Source organism: Lissotriton vulgaris, unplaced genomic scaffold, assembly GCF_964263255.1.
Source record: "Lissotriton vulgaris unplaced genomic scaffold, aLisVul1.2 SCAFFOLD_2020, whole genome shotgun sequence".
NCBI lineage: Eukaryota > Metazoa > Chordata > Amphibia > Caudata > Salamandridae > Lissotriton > Lissotriton vulgaris.
The window spans coordinates 193,925-201,700 of NW_028246058.1; the positions used below are offsets into that span (position 1 = coordinate 193,925).

The 7,776-nt window shown below is 40.7% G+C and overlaps 1 pseudogene; it reads left to right on the forward strand.

Annotated features, from left to right (window-relative positions):
- Positions 1-4,948: 4,948 nt before the first annotated feature.
- On the forward strand, positions 4,949-7,326 carry LOC147666153 (uncharacterized; annotated as a pseudogene).
- Positions 7,327-7,776: the final 450 nt, after the last annotated feature.

The following is a 7,776-nucleotide window of genomic DNA, read 5'->3' on the forward strand; positions in this document are numbered from 1 at the left end:
CTCGTTGACTCTGTGCCTGCCTTGGACTGATAGGGAGCTCAGCTGCTTTTTGGTGAGGTTTGTGCTGTACAAATACCACATGCATAGCATCTTCTTCAAAAGAAGAACACTTTGGTGACAACAAACTTTACTGCTGCATAACGCAGTTGAGATAGTAAAGACCATGCTGCATGCTTTGGATCATTTGGCGGTGCATTTCACACTGTGAAATACTTTTATTTTACATTGTTGAGCTGTGCCTATGGCATTTTGTGTGTATTTGAAAAGCAATGCTAAGCATCTGGTCCTTTGTAAAAGCTGTGTAGAGACTGTGTCATTGCCAGGCATGTGTGAGAGTAGCAGAAGGCACTTTATCTTTATCTTATGTGCAGCTTGCGCTGTTCTAGTGCGTTCTTCATCTTGTAGAAAGACTGAACGCACCTCAGTATTGTTCCATTAAATGTGGCCACAGTGGTTTGTACAGGTGATGTTGAAAAGCATGAGTAGGAGGAGAGACCCATGAAAAGTCATGGGAATTACGTAGTTGGAAAATGTTGTTCGCAGGTTTTGTGCTGGAAATGGAATGTTGAAAGCAGGTCTATGCATGAGAGGTGCAGGTGAATACATTTGAGAACAGGCCCTACCTTGTATGGAGGGCAGCAGAGGTGTAGGATATATGGACAGAGCAGTTTGACTTAAGAGATGTTTTTAAGATTATTTCGGGTGCTGAGCAAGACCCAGAGATGAAAGTGTGCTAACAGGCTTTGGCTTTGGAGCACCATCTGTGCTCTTGCTATGCTGATGCACCACAGCTCTCAACTAGTGAGCCGCCAGGCTAGTGTGCTATCTCAAGCTCTAAAGTTAGAGGTGGGACAACTAAACCACAGAGCAGCCCAGCTCAATCTCCTCGTCCAGCTGGGAAACTCCCATCCCGGTGGATAATACTGACAAACTTAAAAGTATATGTGAGAGAAGTAAAACCACAAAGTAAATACAATCATTAAACTGCTGCTCTACTGCATATTGTGGGTGTAGTGGATGAAGCCAGGCGCCTCTGCGAGCAGCAATATTTGATTCATGGCATAACACTCTGATGTCCACCCTTCTGTCTCAAGTCTTCCTGATCCATCTCCTATCTCTTATTCAAGGAGCTGTTCTTATTTTACAAAACCTATACCATATGCCACTAGCTAAAGCTGTAACTAGTGTATGAGTGCTATGCGAGCGCCCTTTTTTTTACCAACTTACTCATGAATAATTAAGATGAGACATATTCAAAGCAACTTTTATGTAAATTTCTGTGTATGGTTAAATATGCCAGAATCAACAAAAAACTTGACGGTCTGCAATTAAGCTGAGTCTTAGATGTTCTCACCGGAAATAGTCAGAACTGGACATGCCCTGAGCCAGCCTCACAGTAGTCAAGAGACACTAGTAATGTAAACAAAGTCCTATCAGCCCACCCTCGTGGCGGAGCATCATCATTTAGGATATATGAAACCTGGCTGGTGTCTCCGTGCCTTGATGTATTGGCAGGATGACATGTGCCAAAGGTTCAATGAGTGATAGTGTCCTCGCTCCTGGCGGTGCTGGTACAGTGCAGTGCAGTGAATGTAGTGAGTGATATTAAAATGACTATCGAGGCAAAAAAATATTTTATTAGGTATTCACCTAGACGTCAGGTTAAAACGAGTGAGAGAACAGTGTGAACAAATCACTGTATTCTTTGCTGATTGGTCAAACAGGCCAACATGTTTCTGCCTTATGGTGAAAAGTCCACCGGCATTCTTCAGGGCCAAAGCTGTAATACTACTACTGCAAAGTTATACTCAAACTTGAAGTGCAAAGTAAATTAAAGTGAAAAATAGTATAATAACTGGTATCGTCAATTAGACGATCCTACCGTATCCTTGTAAATTCTATAGTAAGTGGAGGATACCATCCCTGTAAAAGAAGAGAAACACACCCACTCAATATTCTGTTGATGTGCATGTTCAATTCCAGGAAACATAGGGGTCCTGGATCAAATCATTAAGTAAGAATCAGAAAGACTCAGCTCGGCCAGTCTTTGATTAACTGGCCAGTAATATAAAAATATCAAAATATCGGTTGCCCAAAGGGTCAATCAACATCTTATGATTACAGAGAATTAATCAACAAATTGACTTACCCAGCAAGTTGTGGGAGTATAGCCTCACCTCACTCGGCAACGACTCAGAGTGATGAGGCCCCGCTCTGTGCACAGAAATAAATATGAAAGGCACATTTGAGATACCTCATAAGTGTCTTATACCATTGGTATCTACTACTATGTGCATATAACTTGTTCGTAATCTGCCCGCAATAATCACTTCGCCGTGGCACCAAAGGTAAGTGTAGCATCCGATATTAGGTACAAAAAGCTCTATATAATACTGGTAGAGCAGGACCCAAATTAGTCCTGCTGAGTGACGTGGAGATAACACTCAAATGTCTATCTTGGTCCCTGTGGCTAGAAGATGTAATTTAATTCTAAAGCCCATGACTGGGGAAGACCGCCTTGTCCTCTATGCTGCTTAATGGTCAATAACCCCCTGCATCATAGTCTTCAAAATCACTCTAGAGGGATTAGTGTCTCAAAAGCTAATCAGGGGCAGCATGCACGTTGCTGTTTTGTAAGTTTAAACAATGTCAGGTCTAGATAAAGAGAGCCTCAGTTCTTTTAACCCTCAGGGACCCCCAAGGGAAAGATAGACTAGTCAAACGCTCATGGTCAGTTCCAACCCGCACCACACTCACCTCTCCGACAGATGTGGTAGGGATGAATGACAATATTCCTTGGGTGTCATGGGCTTTAGAATTAAATTACATCTTCTAGCCACAGGGACCAAGATAGACATTTGAGTGTTATCTCCACGTCACTCAGCAGGACTAATTTGGGTCCTGCTCTACCAGTATTATATAGAGCTTTTTGTACCTAATATCGGATGCTACACTTACCTTTGGTGCCACGGCGAAGTGATTATTGCGGGCAGATTACGAACAAGTTATATGCACATAGTAGTAGATACCAATGGTATAAGACACTTATGAGGTTTCTCAAATGTGCCTTTCATATTTATTTCTGTGCACAGAGCGGGGCCTCATCACTCTGAGTCGTTGCCGAGTGAGGTGAGGCTATACTCCCACAACTTGCTGGGTAAGTCAATTTGTTGATTAATTCTCTGTAATCATAAGATGTTGATTGACCCTTTGGGCAACCGATATTTTGATATTTTTATATTACTGGCCAGTTAATCAAAGACTGGCCGAGCTGAGTCTTTCTGATTCTTACTTAATGATTTGATCCAGGACCCCTATGTTTCCTGGAATTGAACATGCACATCAACAGAATATTGAGTGGGTGTGTTTCTCTGTTTCTCTTCTTTTACAGGGATGGTATCCTCCACTTACTATAGAATTTACAAGGATACGGTAGGATCGTCTAATTGACGATACCAGTTATTATACTATTTTTCACTTTAATTTACTTTGCACTTCAAGTTTGAGTATAACTTTGCAGTAGTAGTATTACAGCTTTGGCCCTGAAGAATGCCGGTGGACTTTTCACCATAAGGCAGAAACATGTTGGCCTGTTTGACCAATCAGCAAAGAATACAGTGATTTTTTCACACTGTTCTCTCACTCGTTTTAACCTGACATCTAGGTGAATACCTAATAAAATATTTTTTTGCCTCAATAGTCATTTTAATATCACTCACTACTTTCACTGCACTGCACTGTACCAGCACCGCCAGGAGCGAGGACACTATCACTCATTGAACCTTTGGCACATGTCATCCTGCCAATACATCAAGGCACGGAGACACCAGCCAGGTTTCATATATCCTAAATGATGATGCTCCACCACGAGGGTGGGCTGATAGGACTTTGTTTACATTACTAGTGTCTCTTGACTACTGTGAGGCTGGCTCAGGGCATGTCCAGTTCTGACTATTTCCGGTGAGAACATCTAAGACTCAGCTTAATTGCAGACCGTCAAGTTTTTTGTTGATTCTAGTAGCTTGAGTAGGGATTGTGACTTTGATGGTCTTTAAACTACTTACCCTTGACCCTCCTCTGAAACTTGGTATTTTCTATGGTTCAATATGCCTTCATAAGTTTCAAAAATGGTAATCAAGAAATATTTATACAATCAATTAAAAATTGTGTATGTACATTCCGTTATGTTTCACTTTAAGTTATTTTAAATCTTTTTACATCCGACAGAAAACAATCTTTGATTGTACGAAATGTTTCAAAATAAGGAAGATAACACTGTAAATCTGCAAAGACGAAGTCCGAAATATTGAGATCCAGTATTCAGGAAAACATAAGTGCCGTCAGAGCCAGCCGGAGCCGAACATAAACTGAGACATCCTGAAAGAAGGGATAAGGTACACGAGAAATTCAGGGATTCCACGAGTCTCAGCTGTGCACCTCCATGCCTCAAAACGAAGAAATAACATCTAGACAATTAAGACAACACTGATAAAGCTCCTCTTGTGTAAACATGTCCAATAACAGCTTTGATCATGATGTTGGTATGAGGTGGTTACAGCAGTGATCTGCTTCCTTAAATAATACCAGGCCACCATTCAGTCTTAGAGGTGTATTGCAAACTGTTTCAAACCAATCCACAGCAACCATTGAAAAGCGCAACTGAGTGGAGTCAGACAACTGAGGGTTAAAAGAAATGGGGGTTTTGCTGTCTAAAATACAGAGCACTGTCCCAGTGTGCCCCGACCAGAAAGACGATGGATCTTTACCCGCATGCGTGCAGAACCATTATCCAGTCTGAAGACAGAATCGCCCACAATGAAGCCTTACACACGTTATGAGATTGGGAAGTAATTGGTGACCATTGCACTTTATTCTTTAATCAGAAAGCAAACGTGCAAAATACGATACATACAGAGACTGCAAGAATAACACAAGTGCTTTATCAGTCATGTTGGCCCTTCAGGAAGTACAGTCTATGGATGTAAACAAATATATACCAGACCCAGAGACACTAACCAAGAGAGAAGTCTCAGACACATGCATTGAGGGCTTTAGTTTGTCTTCAATATTAAAACCCCATCAGCAAACACACACAGGGAAAAAACTATTCAAATGCACTGAATGTGTAAAGAGCTTTATTCAGTTATCAGGCCTACAAAGACATCAACGAACACACACAGGGGAAAAACCATATAATTGCACTGAATGTATGAAGAGCTTTAGCCAGCTATCAGGTCTCCAGACACATCAGCAAACACACACAGGGGAAAAACCATACCATTGCAGTGAATGTGGAAGTTGTTTTAATTACTCTTCAACATTAAGGAAACATCAGCGAACACACACAGGGGAAAAACCATTCAAGTGCAATGAATGTGGGAAGAGCTTTAGTCAATCAGCAAACCTAAAACGGCATCAGGGAACACACACTGGTGAAAAACCATATCATTGCAGTGAATGTGGAAGTAGTTTTAGTGATTCGTCAACATTACGGAATCATCAGCGAACACACACAGGAGAAAAACCATTCAAGTGCAGTGAATGTTTGAAGAGCTTTAGTCGATTATCAGACCTAAAATACCACCTGAGAACACACACAGGAGAAAAATCATATAATTGCACTGAATGTGTGAAGAGGTTTAATCGATTATCACACCTAAAACAGCATCAGCGAACACACACTGGGGAAAAACCATTCCAGTGCAGTGAATGTAAAAAAAGTTTTAGTGATTCATCAACATTAAGGAAACATCTGCGAACACACACAGGGGAAAAACCATTCAATTGCAATGAATGTGGGAAGAGCTTTATATATTTATCAGGACTAAAACTGCATCAGAGAACACACACTGGGGGAAAACCATTCCAGTGCAGTGAATGTGAAAGTAGTTTTAGTCAATGTTCAACATTAAGGAATCATCAGCGAACACACACAGGGGAAAAGCCATTCCAGTGCAGTGAATGTGGAAGTAGTTTTAGTCAATCTTCAACATTAAGGATTCATCAGCGAACACACACAGGGGAAAAGCCATTCCAGTGCAGTGAATGTGGAAGTAGTTTTAGTGATGTGTCAACATTAAGAAATCATCAGCGAACACACACAGGAGAAAAACCATTTAAGTGCAGTGAATGTGTGAAGAGCTTTTGTCAATCATCACACCTAAAACAGCATCAGAAAACACACACCGGGGAAAAACCATACCAGTGCAGTGAATGTGAGAAGAGGTTTATTGGATTATCAGACCTAAAAAAGCATCAGAGAACACACACTGGGGAAAACTCATTCAAGTGCAATGGATGTGGGAAGAGTTTTATATATTTATCAAGCCTAAAATGTCACCAGAGAACTCACACTGGTGAAAAACCATTCCAGTGCAGTGAATGTGGAAGAAGGTTTAGTGATTCATCAACAGTAAGGAAACATCTGCGAACACACACAGGGGAAAAACCATTCAATTGCAATGAATGTGGGAAGAGCTTTATATATTTATCAAGCCTAAAACAGCATCAGAGAACACACACAGGGGAAAAACCATTCCAGTGCAGTGAATGTGAAAGTAGTTTTAGCGCATCTTCAACATTAAGGATTCATCAGCGAACACACACAGGGGAAAAACCATTCAAGTGCAGTGAATGTGAAAGTAGCTTTAGTCGATCTACAACATTAAGGATTCATCAGCGAACACACACAGGGGAAAAACCATTGCAGTGCAGTGAATGTGGAAGTAGTTTTAGGAATTCTGCAACATTAAGGAATCATCAGCGAACACACACAGGGGAAAAACCATTTAAGTGCAGTGAATGTGTGAAGAGTTTTTGTCGATCATCACACCTAAAACAGCATCAGAAAACACACACCGGGGAAAAACCATACCAGTGCAGCGAATGTGAGAAGAGGTTTATTCGATTATCACACCTAAAACAGCATCAGAGAACACACACTGGGGAAAACCCATTCAAGTGCAATGGATGTGGGAAGAGCTTTATATATTTATCAAACCTAAAACGTCATCAGAGAACACACACTGGAGAAAAACCTTTCCAGTGCAGTGAATGTGGAAGAAGTTTTAGTGATTCATCAACATTAAGGCAACATCGGCGAACACACACAGGGGAAAACCCATTCAATTGCAATGAATGTGGGAAGAGCTTTATATATTTATCAAGCCTAAAACGGCATCAGCGAATACACACAGGGGGAAAACCATTCCAGTGCAGTAAATGTGAAAGTAGTTTTTGTGAATCTTCAACATTAAGGATTCATCAGCGAACACACTGAGGGGAAAACCATTTAAGTGCAGTGTATGTGTGAAGAGCTTTTGTCAATCATCATACCTAAAACAGCATCAGAAAACACACACCGGGGAAAAACCATACCAGTGCAGTGAATGTATGAAGAGGTTTGTTCGATTATCAGACATAAAACAGCATCAGATAACGCATACAGGGGAAAATCATTCAAGTTCAGTGAATCTTGAAGCAGTTTTAGTGAATCTTCAACATTAAGGATTCATCAGCAAACGCACACCGGGGAAAAAACATTCAAGTGCAATGAATGCCTGAAGAGCTTTAGTCGATTATCAGACCGAAAGTACCATCAGAGAACACACACAGGGGAAAAACCATACCATTGCAGAGAATGTAGAAGTAGTTTTAGTGAATCATCAATATTAAGCAAATATCAGCGAATACACACTGGAAAACCATCAAGGGCAAGGAATGTGACAATGGATATATATATATATATATATATATATATATATATATATATATATA